The sequence below is a fragment of the Chrysemys picta genome, chromosome 9, assembly GCF_011386835.1.
Source record: "Chrysemys picta bellii isolate R12L10 chromosome 9, ASM1138683v2, whole genome shotgun sequence".
Taxonomy (NCBI): Eukaryota; Metazoa; Chordata; order Testudines; family Emydidae; genus Chrysemys; species Chrysemys picta.
The window spans coordinates 57,155,221-57,168,677 of NC_088799.1; the positions used below are offsets into that span (position 1 = coordinate 57,155,221).

A 13,457-nucleotide genomic window follows, 5' to 3' on the forward strand; every position below is an offset into this window, starting at 1 on the left:
TTTTAAGCCATGAAGACACATTTTCAGCCTCATAACTATATACATGACATTATAAACTATATCATTACTGTAAGAACAATTACTATAACATCACTATAACAAAAATGCTCGGTGTATCATGAGCATTCTGAAGACACCCAACATCACAAACTTTGCATTGGATACCACACAATCATTTTACAAGGATGAACATGGGGGTGCTGGGTGTTCCCCCAAGGTACAGAGCATCACACCCTCCTTCCCTCATTCTTCCTCGATCTCCCCCCTCCCGCCCCCCCAACCAGGGCCCTAGTTTTAGTCTCCCTCTCTTCTCTGAGCCTTACCCAAACAGTGGTAGCCTGCCCTGTTCCAACTCAGTGTCAGTTTCCCTCTCACCCACCCTCGTCCCCAATTCCAAATCTCATCAGACGATTTGTCCCAGTCTATTCCTTTCTCTCCCCCTTTGGACTGGCTTTTCATTTGTGCAACTTTCTCTATGCTGCTTGGATGCCAGCAGGGAGGTTATTGAGAGGACAGAAGATACTGGGTTCCTGAACTCAGTTCAAGTGCCTGTCCTGGTCTAGAATAGCTATTACAGGGAAAGTCCTGAGCCCCTGTAGCCCAAGGCTAGTGCATATTCAGTCACTCTCTGGGGATGGTCAGTATGCAGTGCAGTCACATGTGGGAGCAGTGAGGAATGGAGCATGCAGTGAAAATGGAATCTTTGGAAATATTAGCTGCTAAAAATCAGTCTCTACTGAGCATATGCAAATTGCAGTTTCCTCCCTCACCGCTCACTTCCAAAAAAGGGTTATAATCTGCATGGTTTTCATGAGGGTAGCCAAAGATACATCTTTGACACACAGGCTAACACCTGCCAAATTTCAAGTCCCTTCTCCAAAGCAGAGAGGCAATAGAGCATTTAAAAGAACGGCTCTCAAAAATTTTTAACATGGGGGGCAAAATGAATTTTTCAGTAGTCTTGTTCTTGGAAATGGCTGAACCATTTTGGCTAAAATTTTCCAGAAAAATTCAGCTTGAGTTTGACATCCAGATGGAAAATTTCAACTCAAAGGCTGAAGTTGGGCAAAGTTTATAAGCAAGTAAAAATAGGGTCTTATAATAGGAAGTGTGGAGCAGCCTTAACAGGTAGTGCTACCAGCGTTGCCTATTATAAATAATCAAAACAAGCCAAATTATAAAGTAAAAGTTCCCTCATTTAAGTTCGTGCAGTATTAAATGTACAGAAATAAATATTCATTAGTTTGGTCTTTTGCATGTTTATTGATTAGTGGGAGTTCAGAGATCAGATTTTGGTAAGTAGTTTCTGCTTTGGATTTCTTTCTTAAAACCTCTTGAACCAGAGGAGTTTTGTCTTTAGAAAACTTATTTTGTCTGACATTTTTTAATTACGAGACTTACGACCTCTTCGGTAGACTTTAACTATTTTTTCTAACAACCTCTAAGGCCCAGGATGTGAGGTGCTTAAACACGTGTAAATATTTGCAAGCTCGAGGCCAATATAAGCATTGATTGAAACAAGGGGAACGAATTAAGGTTGTTTTTGGAACCTTAAATGTTAAAAAGTCATGAAATTTGCAGTTATTTTTTTTAAAATGAAAATATCAGAAATGGAATATTAAAGTAACATTCTCGACTTCAGCTCTGTTCTCTTAACTTAATAAGGGTCCAGTCCTATGGACGTGTCTGTGTAGTATCCCATTGAAGTCCTAAAGTAGCTGTCCCTCCCACCTTGTAAACCAATTACATTGTCAAAAATAACATCACATTGAGACCCATTTTATACATCCTGCTCATAGATGAGTTACTATGTGAAATGCAACAGCCTTCACTTTTAATAGTTTTGAAGTCTGTAGCTTCACTTTTTGTTTTCATTTTCTTGGGTCTCTTTATCTCTTGTAAACAGCTACTCAAAATGGTATATCTGCTTGCACTACCAGTAATTAGTCTGTGAGAAAGCTGGCTTCCTGCCATGCATGTTATCAACCTTCAAGTAACTTTCTAAATCAATGTAGACAGTAGCAGTCATTGGCTTTTGCTTGTTGAAGGATTGCTGGACTGCTCCCTTACATTGCCCATCAAAAAATGTCAACTTCTGTACTTACTATTTATAAAAGGAATTCACAAACAAAGGAATTAGCTAGATGTATAGGTAGTTAGAACATATATCATCTTCTGTATCTCTTCCCACAACCTCTCAATCTTACCCTTTTGGGGTCATTTCTTGCTGTTTTATAGCTAGTTTTAGGAAGAATGGATTGATTTAAATCACTGATTTTGTAAATCAACAAGCAGGAAAACTTGATTTAAAACTAAACTTGAGATCCTGGGCAGATTTTCTGCTGTGCTCACTTCTGCTGAGGGGATGGGTGTGAGAGTTGGTGAGTGAGCTGGCTACAGGGGAGAGGTGGACTGGGAGAGAGAGAAAGAGGTGGATGGGAAGTAGTGAGAAAGAAGGAAACAAAACATTGGGGACACCATGGGGAAAAGCTGCACCTTAGTCTGTTATGGGACAAGGTAGAGTGAAGCCAGGGAGAGAAAAGTGCTTTTTTCTTTTTTCTTTTCAGCATATGAGAAACATAATGAATTACTTTTTAATTGGAGGGGTTCACCCCTTCACTGCAGCCCATACAAGTTTTTGTGGTACCCTGAATGTATGGCACAAGATCTCACTCGATGTATGTACAGCAATGTAAACAACTGTCTTAAATTGTGTGATACTTGGTGGTACAGTCATCTTGGGGATTATCTGGAAGACTATTCAGTATGGGGCAAACATTTCAAGTCCCGACTATGATAACCTTTCCTTTAGCTAAGGAGAGGTGGACACTTGGTTTTGGAAATAGAAAAATGTAGGAACTACATGCTGAATTTTACATGCTTCGTTGAACTATATAGATGCCCCATAAACACTCTGGAAGGGCACATTTTATATATCAAAATCTGTTAAATAAATGTAAATACTGGGGGTCTCTTTCCCACTGCATCAGTCTGTATTTCAAAAACATCTAAATCAGCATAATGGATGTAACCCATGCACTGCATGAGCTGCTGTTGGTGATATCAGCTGCTGCAGGAGAAATGCAGAAAACTAAGGGCTTGTCTACACTGGCAAGTTTTGTTGAAACTAATGTTGACACGAAAAAATAGACAAAAGCAAAGTTGCCAAAGCGAGTCGACAGATCGTGTCCACATTCGGGGCACCATTGTATGTATCCCACAGTGCCTGTCGACACCATCTTGGAAGGCGGAAACTGAGTGCGGCGCAGCCTGGGACGTGCAAAATGTCCTGTCTTGCACAGCTTTGTCTCCCAGTCCTCCAGTGGTTTCTGGCTTCCTTTCATGGCGTTCTGGCTTTCCTTTTGTGCTGTTTTTCCAACTGTCACTCTTCGTAGTGCGTGCCAGCATCTGCAGTGAGAGAGGATGGATCCCGCACTTCTCTCCTATGTGATGTTTAACTGTTGTGAGGACATCTCGCATAACAGCAGAGTTACTCGCCAAGTTACTGACTGAGGATGAATGGCAGGCACCCTAGTGTGATATGGACAGCAGCAACTTATCAGTGCTTTTGGTATTCACAGAACAGCTTTATACGGTAGACTGTCACTTTTGGGCTGGGGAAACGAGCACTAATTGGTGGGATCGAATTGTCATGCAGGTGTGGGATGAAGACCAGTGGGTACAGAACTTTAGGATGCGTAAAGCAACCTTCCTGGAGCTATGTTCTGACCTGGCCCCCGACCTGCAGCAAGGAGTGTTTTAACAACAGGCTGAGCAGGTGCCACATGGTAGTCGAATGTGCTTTTTGCCGTTTGAAAGCTTGCTGGAGGTGTCTCAGTGGCAGAATAGACCTTACCGAGGATGATAATCCTGTGATCATAGCCGCATGCTGCACTTTGCATAATCTGTGTGAATCTAAGGGTGAAATGTTTGCTCAGGTGTGGAGCACTGAGGCAAAATACTTGGCTGCACAGTTGGAACAGCCAGATGCTAGGGCTGTCAGAGGAGCCCAGAGGGCTGCTATTAACATCAGAGAGGCTTTGAGGAACCACTTTGACAATGAGGGGCACTAACACGTCTGCTTTGGAGTTGCTTTCCTGGTGCATCCATGTACAATTTTGGGGCCCAAGATCCATGCAACAAAATGCTTTAGAAGCCTGTTCCTGAGTGTGAATTGATTGCTATATGCTTTTGTAGAACATAGAATAAAAACGCTGTACCATTAAATACCTTAGCCTTTATTTATTGTTAAAAAGGGTAAAACCTCACAACTGTGTGTAGCTCCAGCTATCATTGTCCAAGCTGTGAGAGGGAGTGGAGTGATGGGGAAACTCAGTGCTGTGAAGTGAAAAGGAATGTCTGGGCATGGGGGGGAGGGGAGTTTGGCAAAAAATTGCATGTGCTGCAGTGGAGGTCGACCATGGATCTGCTCAGTTTGCATCTGTATCAAAGACTTGAGCATCTCTGTCTGATCCTCCATAACTTTTATCATCCACTCTGTCGTTTGCCTAGCAAATGCTACATTCTCTTTTCTGTCTTTACTTTCGGCTTCCCAGCACTCTTTGCGTTCCCTGGTCTGTCTCTCATTGCGCTGCAGCACCTTCCTGAACATTTCATCTTTGCTGCATGTCGGCTTCTTCCTTATCTGCTGAAGTTGGTCGGCAGAGATGCGTGGTGTGTTCCGCAAGGTCTCAGCTGCTGTGGACAATGCACAGAAGAGGGATTGAAACATTTCAGTAACAAGGGCCTTTTGAAACTAGTAGCAATCACTTTCTCACTGATTCTAGGCAGGCACACTGCTCCGTGATCACCCCAATCATGGTGAGTGTCAGGAGTGGGGGGGAAGGTGTTTGTGCGTATGGACAAAAGGTCACACCTTGCAGGGCAGATTTGCAGGGAACTCATTCTAATATTATCACACACTTTTACACAGGCAGCCAATCTGTTGGCTGACATCTCACTGCTGTGAGTAAGCAGGGAAACCAGGGCACAACTACTGCATATTTGCGGCTTTCACCCCAATCTATATGCAGCTCAGCTATGTGCTGCTTTGGTCCCAGCTCCAGTGATTACATGGCATGGTACAGTTTCCTACAATGGGGGAACTAACAAGGCTGCAATCCCTTGGAATCTGGCAGCAGAGGAATAACAAGTACCTCTTGGAAACTTTCCAGAGCCTCTCTCTGGAGGATTCCCTGCAGGTCTCGATGTCCATCGACAACCTGCTTGGTCATGCATATTGGCTACACGGGCCAATGTCCGGCTCCCATAAAATGCTACTTGCCTCCCACTTTTTGATTCCCTACACAAGTCACAGCAACTTACCTGGCATCTCATCTGCTTCCTGCTCCCCGTAGAGCACTGGAGTGGAGAAAAGTTCCTGGCTGGCTGCCTCACCGGGCGACCCCGCTGGGAGCTCCACATCCTCTTCTAGCTCCACTTCTTCATCCAGAATTTCAGCCTCCAGGTTACCCCCTTTTCTGCTGCCTCCGAAGTATCAATGGTGCTATCGGCGATGAGGTGGGGTCACCACCGAGAATAGCATTCAGCTCCTTATAGAAATGGCAGGTCTTAGGTGCACCAACGGAGTGATGGTTTGCCTCCCGCGTCTTATGATACACCTGTCTCAGCTCCTTTATCTTTTGCTCCGCACTGCTGCGTGTCCCGATCATAGCCCTTTTCCGCACAAGCCTTGAGAGATTTGCCCATATGTGTCCCGATTCCTACGGGTCAATCGCAGCTGTGACTGAACAGACTCCTCTCCCCATATACTGATCAGATCCAACAGCTCAGCAGTGGTCCAAGCGGGAGTGTGTTTGGTGTGATAGCCAGCCATGCTCACCTGGGAAGCCAGCAAGAAGGAAATAAGACTTAAAATTCGCGGTGCTTGCAAGGAGGAGGGGCGGGTTGGCTGCAGGGCAGTGGAGTTCAAACCACTGCCCAGAGTGACAGCATGGGAATTGTGGGACACTTTCTGGGGGCCAATAAAATGGGGGAAAAAAAAAAAAAAGGTGTGGTGTCCACACTGGCTGTTTGTCAACTATAAAGGGAGGGGAAAAGACAAAAGTCTCTCTTGGGTGGAAGTTTTTTGTTGCCAAAACTGGGTGGTTTTTTTGTTTTTGTTTTTTGGACAAAAGTCCCATTGCAGTGTGTACGCCATCGCTGTTTTGTCACCAAAAGGCAGTGTTTGGCGACAAAACTTGCCAGTGTAGACAAGCCCTGAGCATATGTCTTGACAATTCAGGTTTGCTGATTTTTGCAGTTTAAATTGTAGACAAATTCTGTACAATACTTGCAGCTCTCAAAACAATTTTGAATCTTTATTTGAAAATCATCCCCACTTTAGTATTAAAATTTATAGTCCTCGTACAGATATGCTTCTTGCCTAGAGTTTAGGCAATGATCTTACTATGTCTTTCTGCAAAGTAAGAGTTCCCATCCATTTAAACAACATGTAATGCACTTTTTTTCTTTTTTCTTTTTAAATCTGCAATCTTTAAATCAGATTTTTTTGGATGATATGGTATTGTGAGCAGTCTATATCAGTGCAGATTTTAGGGGAACTTGTCATTTGGATATCTTCTAGATTCCCATTTTGCTCTTAATTTAGATGCACTACTTCAAGAATCAGGCACTGGTGTATATTTTCTTCTGTTCTTCTCTGATGGATTACCACAAATGTAAGGCTAAGTAAAATACTGTCACTAAAAGCTGAATATTCTTTATTAATGCATAGGATTGAACCACAAAGAATCCCACCAACAAATTTTTAAATAAGACAGCATGCATTTTATATTGGAAGAAAAATCTCACTGTACACAGTTAAAACTGTCCCTTACTAGAGCCACATTTTATAAAATGCTATGTGTGGGAAAGACTAACTTAAGTATAAACTGAAAGAGGGAACTAAATAAATATACTTTAGCTAAGACACAGAGCTTTAGCCATGTAACTCATCTCATATTAATGAGTTCAACTCCTTGCATCAAATTAACAATTTATGGCTGGATGGTTATTACTATTATAGATAATTATGATGAATCTTTTAATTACCAAAAAAACTTTAATTTTCACTTGATATTTAATTACAGGGGAAAACTTTAATAACTTGATCTTTACATAAATAGTACAGGGTTCCAGAAGTTGTATCCCATAGCAAAACTAGTTCAGTGTGGGACCAGTCTTCTTAAGTAACAATGAAATGTAAGCTTGGATTAGGTATTTTTTGTTTGCTGCTTATTAATGCTCGGTATTTGGATACTTGTTAAATCAAAGGATATCCTATTTCTTGTAAGTTGGTTATATCTTTTATGCATCTTTACAGTATCTCTTAATAGTTGTAGTATAATTTTCCAAAGCTTACTGGATTGAGCTACCCTTTAATGCCGTTTGATTTGTCAGGATAAAACTGGAAAACTGAATCTTAGTAATCCTGTAAAAATAGATTTAAAAATTCATGTGTCACACAAGCCTCTTTCAAAAAAAAGTTAACTCATCACACTTGTTATAGCAGTAACGTGATAGCATTTAATCCTTTTTGTTATGACAAAACTGTTTAAATCACGATGAATGCCTTAATTGTAAAAACTATATTAATAACTTTTTAGTTTATTTTTACTGAAATATTATGGCTGGCAGAATGAGTTTTCTAGTATTCATGATGGGCTAGCATATTAGTTTGTTTTATCACTGGATTGGAGAGACAGGGTGGGTGAGGCAATATCTTTTATTGGACCAATTTCTGTTGGTGAGAGAGACAAGCTTTCTAGCCACACAGAGGTCGTCTTCAGGTCTGGGAAAGGTAGAGCTCGGAAATTTGTCTTTCTCGCCAACAAAGACCCACCTTGTCTTTCTAATTTAGTTTAGGTGGTGGTCTAACTGAATAGGCGGTAATTAGTTTATTTTGAGAAACTGTGTTGATGGCAGTGTTGAACCTTTCCCCAGTGAGATGAAAAAGGAAAATAGCAAACAGGTTTAATCTAAAAAAAGAAGAACAGGAGTACTTGTGGCACCTTAGAGACTAACAAATTTATTAGAGCATAAGCTTTCGTGGACTACAGCCCACTTCTTCGGATGCATATAGAATGGAACATATATTGAGGAGATATATATACACACATACAGAGAGCATAAACAGGTGGGAGTTGTCTTACCAACTCTGAGAGGCCAATTAATTAAGAGAAAAAAAACTTTTGAAGTGATAATCAAGCTAGCCCAGTACAGACAGTTTGATAATAAGTGTGAGAGTACTTACAAGGGGAGATAGAGTCAATGTTTGTAATGGCTCAGCCATTCCCAGTCCTTATTCAAACCGGAGTTGATTGTGTCTAGTTTGCATATCAATTCTAGCTCAGCAGTCTCTCTTTGGAGTCTGTTTTTGAAGTTTTTCTGTTGTAATATAGCCACCCGCAGGTCTGTCACTGAATGACCAGACAGGTTAAAGTGTTCTCCCACTGGTTTTTGAGTATTTTGATTCCTGATGTCAGATTTGTGTCCATTAATTCTTTTGCGTAGAGACTGTCCGGTTTGGCCAATGTACATGGCAGAGGGGCATTGCTGGCACATGATGGCATATATCACATTGGTAGATGTGCAGGTGAACGAGCCCCTGATGGTATGGCTGATGTGATTAGGTCCTATGATGATGTCACTTGAATAGATATGTGGACAGAGTTGGCATCGGGGTTTGTTACAAGGATAGGTTCCTGGGTTAGTGGTTTTGTTCAGTGATGTGTGGTTGCTGGTGAGTATTTGCTTTAGGTTGGGGGGTTGTCTGTAAGCGAGGACAGGTCTGTCTCCCAAGATCTGTGAGAGTAAAGGATCATCTTTCAGGATAGGTTGTAGATCTCTGATGATGCGCTGGAGAGGTTTTAGTTGGGGGCTGAAGGTAACAGCTAGTGGTGTTCTGTTATTTTCTTTATTGGGCCTGTCTTGTAGGAGGTGACTTCTGGGTACTCGTCTGGCTCTGTCAATCTGTTTTTTCACTTCAGCAGGTGGGTATTGTAGTTTTAAGAATGCTTGATAGAGATCTTGTAGGTGCTTGTCTCTATCCGAGGGATTGGAGCAAATGCGGTTATATCTTAGAGCTTGGCTGTAGACAATGGATCGTGTGGTGTGTCCTGGATGGAAGCTGGAGGCATGTAGGTAAGTGTAGCGGTCAGTAGGTTTCCGGTATAGGGTGGTATTGATGTATGCAACCAGGTTTGACCAGAGTTCCTCTGTAGACCTTTCTCTTAGGGCATGGCTACACTGAAAACTTCAAAGCGCTGCTTTGAAGTGTGAGTGTGGTCCCAGCGCTCCTGGTAATCCACCTCCACGAGGGGATTAGCTCCCAGCGCTCGGAACCTGTCTACACTAGCACGTTAAAGCACTCGGACTTGCTGCGCTCAGGGGGGTGATTTTTCACCCCCCTGAGCCAGCAAGTTAGAGCGCACTAAAATGTAAGTGTAGACAAGCCCTTAGAGAGAATACAAGTTGTTTTGTATGTTTAAAACGGTGTCAGACAATAGCTGTGCTAGAAGTTTTACTTTGAGTTCTTAGTGAACATGATTGTGTGAGAGACATTACTTTCTCAGCCTTTTGTGAATGGAGTTGTTACTTGGAAAAGATGGGAAACTGTAGGGTGATCAGTCTTGCAGACTGAGAAAAGTGAACATAAATACCTTAAATTTCAAGAGTGAATAAAATAGGGAACTTTTGTGGAACAGGGTCTTAGTGCACTTTACATAAAAGTAAGTATTGTAGTGTTTGACGGAGGGTATTTTGTTTCCAGTCTTGTTCTTGTTTTTATTAATATGTTAGCTGATTAACTTATTGTGTGTGTATTTTAAAAACAAAAAAACAAACAAACAAAAAGCATGGGTTCTGTTAAACCAGCAATGGTGCTAGCATACAATTAATTATTTGCCTAATGACGAGTTCAGACTCAGACACTGACTTCCTGTACTTGAAAAGCTAAATAGTTGATAGTATAACAGAGTGGATTCTGCACTCCCCTCTCATCAATAGCAAGTGGGACACTTTCACTGGTGAGTATAAAGCACAATTAATTCTTTAGAACAGGCCTGCACAACTCGTAAAGCGGCGAGGGCCATATTACTCCAAAGAAAACCAGCTGAGGGCCGGACCCCCCCCAGCACCACCCAGCCCCCCCCCCGAAACACAACACCCCTTCCCAGCGCCGCTGCCCCACGGAAACAACCCCCCCCAGCACTGCTGAAACAACCCTTCCCTCCCCAGCGCCGCCCAGCCCTCCCAAAACAACCCCCTCCCCAGCGCTGCCTGCCCTGTGGGGAAAAAACCCTCCTTCCCCAGCGCCGCCCACTTGCCTCCTCAGCCTCCCCACCCCCCCCGGCTCGCCTACTCACCCCCCGCCACTGCCCGCCCGCTTGCCTCCTCAGTTGCCTCCTCCCCCGCTACCAGCTCACCTGCGCCACTGCCCGCCCGCTCGCCGCCTCAGCCTCCCAGCTCACCTACTCACCCCCCGCCACTGCCCGCCTGCTCGCCTTCTCCCCTGCCACCAGCTTACCTTCCCACCTCCTCAGCCCCCCGGCTCACCTACTCATCCACTGCCCGCCCTCTCGCCCCCTCAGCCCCCCCCGCCGCCAGCTCACCTGCCCCCCCCCCACTGCCCGCCCGCTTGCCTCCTCAGCCCCCTGCTTGCCTACTCACTCCCCGGCCTGCTCGCCTCCTCAGCTGCCTCCTCCCCCGCCGCTGGCTCACCTGCCCCCCGCCACTGCCTGCCCACTTGTCTCCTCAGCCCCCCATCCCTCCAGCTCGCCTACTCACCCCCTGCCACTGCCCGCCCGCTCGCCTCCTCAGCCCCCCTCCCTCACCCGCCGCTTGCCTACTCACCCCCCCCCCCCCCCGCGGGCCGCATGTTGTGCAGGCCTGCTTTAGAATTTAAAGTTTTTTAATTTTGTAAAAAACTTAATCTTCCAGATGTGAATTGATGCAGTGCTGTCTTCCTTAGCCTACAGACATGTTTCCTGTCCCTTCACGTCTCATAATTTTCCCAAGCAATGCCAAAGTGAAATTTAACAAGATGCTAGTCAAATTTCAGTGCTGCCCACAGGATTCTGAATAGCAACCATGAAACTAACCAAATTATTGCTAATGTTATATTCTGCTGCTCATTGGGAATGGTAAGAAAAGTGTTTGGTGTAGAACAGTAGCTGGGAAGCTAGGGGAGCGATGGAGTATTAGAATTCTCCCCTTTATCTCCTGAAACAATCAAGGTGCTCTGGAGTGGGGGCAGGAGCTTTTTCTCCCTTCTAGCAGCTAGGAGCAAGAGTGGTAACTTTAAACTTATTGTAGCCAGAAACTGATGCAAAAGGATTATGTAGGTTGTTACTGCAGTGAGAGGCGGTGACGTTCCCCTGGTGTTATCTGGACCAGGGATGTGCCAGGTCACCCAATCCTTGACTCTGGGAGCCAGCCTTACCCTGCACTGCTGTGGGAACCCCCACTCCTGGGCTGGAGGAGCCCGAGGAGGCGACGGACCTGGAGACCTGCGGAGAACCTGGAGATTTGTGGGAGATTCCAACTCTCAAGACGGTCGGAAGCTACTCGGGGGTGTGTGTGTGTGTGTGTGTGACAGACTGGTACATTGCCCCTGGTAAGCCTCAGCGTGTTTCGGTAGGATCTCCCCGCTGAGCCAGTGTCAAGGCCCTACGGCGCTGTAACCGGTGGAAATCCTATGGACTACGGCCACTGGGCCGCGCTGCCCGGTAACCCAGGGCAATTCTATGGACTCTGGCCGCTAGGCCGTGCTACCTTGCAACAAGGGGCGTAAACCCTCACACGTGGTGGAGAATGCGGGCAGCGATTCAGGCCTGTTGAAAGGTCCAGTGTAAGGGAGCTAAACCAGGAGAACCCCGTCAGTGTCACGATGGAGACCGAGAAGCTCCTAAAATGGATGCTGGAAAAGCAGCAGTAGCAGGCTGCCCAACAGCAGCAGCAGCGGGTGCAGATGATGCAACAGATGGCCAGCCAGCAGCAGTTGCTGATAACCCAGCATCAAGAGCACCAGCAGCAGCTTCTCTGGGAATTAGTGATCCAGCAGCAGACGCAACAAGAGCGCCTGGTGCAGCAGATGGCCATGCTGTTATGTCCGGCGGGAGCCACAGCCGCCATTCCTGCTGGGACCGGACCCAGGGAGACATTGGGGGAACTGTCAGTATGCCTCACTAAGATGGGGCCAGAAGACGACCCAGAGGCGTTCTTAGGGACGTTCGAACGGATAGCGACTGCCACCAGGTGGCCCCCAGAACATTGGGCCACCCTACTAGCTCCCTATTTGACGGGACAGGCCCAGGCCACCTACCATAGCCTTGATCCCCGGGAGGCCCTAGAGTACATCCGAGTGAAGGCGGCTATATTGGATCATACCAGCATTAGCCTGGAGACCTATTGCCAGCACCTCCGCAAAGAACAGTACCCCCCTGGGGCCCGGCCCCGGGCAGTGGCCCAACGCATTTGAGACCATTGTTGGAAATGGTTGAACCCGGAGAGCTTGACGGGGCCACAGGTAGCGGAGATGGTGGCACTGGAACAGTTCACTCAGATCTTGCCCTCAGGAGGAAGGGCCTGGGTACGTCGGCATTGACTGGCGACCTTGTCGGCGGTGGTGGCCTTGATGGGGGACTACTTGTCCGCTGAGGGGGCCAAGGTGCCGCCCCGGGTAACAGGAAATTCCGGTCAAAAGGGTGGGCTAGGAAAAGGGAATCCCTAAGGGTCGGGACCCGAGGAACCGTCAGCAGGCACCCGCCGCACGCCTCTAAAACTCCCCGAGCCCAGACCCAAGGCCCCCCGGGCACAGATCTGAAGGGACCAACAACCCCGAGAGCAAGGGAGCCCCCTGAGCGTAGGCCTGGGACTCACTGAAGCCTGAGAGGGATGCTGGGGGTGCGGACAGGAAGGGCATTTTCGGCAGGATTGTCCATTCATGGACTGCAACTACGGACAAGCCTAGGTTGCCGGATGAAGGGCTCGGAAGAGAGGAACAGGAAAGCTGGTGGTCCCTGTCCGGGTCGAGGGGATCCTCACGAACACCCTCGTGGACTCGGGGTGTAGTCAGACCCTGATACGGGAAGGGCTGGTCCCAGATCTCAATCTCGCGGGCCCCCCAATCCACTTACAATGTGTACATGGGGACATCCGCTCTTACCCCGCGGCCTGGGTGAAGCTACAGGTATGCCGCCGGGAGGTATACCGTGGCCCCCAGGTTAGCCTACCCGGTGGTAATGGGGCGAGACTGGCCAGGCTTCGGGGAGGTTCTCCAGAAGTACCAACTGCCTGACCCACGAACAGAAGGCCTTAGATTTTCGAGAGCAGGGCTGCTCGGATGCACGCCAAGGATCGACCCCGGAGAAGGGACCTCGGCACCGGAGGAGATCCCCACAACTCGTCCCGCAGCCAGGCCTCGTTCGGTGGAAGATGCCCAGGTGGAACTGGAG

At 46.5% G+C, this 13,457-nt stretch overlaps 1 protein-coding gene across 6 annotated transcripts in view; it reads left to right on the plus strand.

Moving 5' to 3' along the window:
- Positions 1-13,457, plus strand: part of LOC101935985 (SLAIN motif-containing protein-like) — a 98,389-nt gene that overhangs the window by 22,483 nt on the left and 62,449 nt on the right. The gene's annotated exons all lie outside the window — the stretch shown is intronic.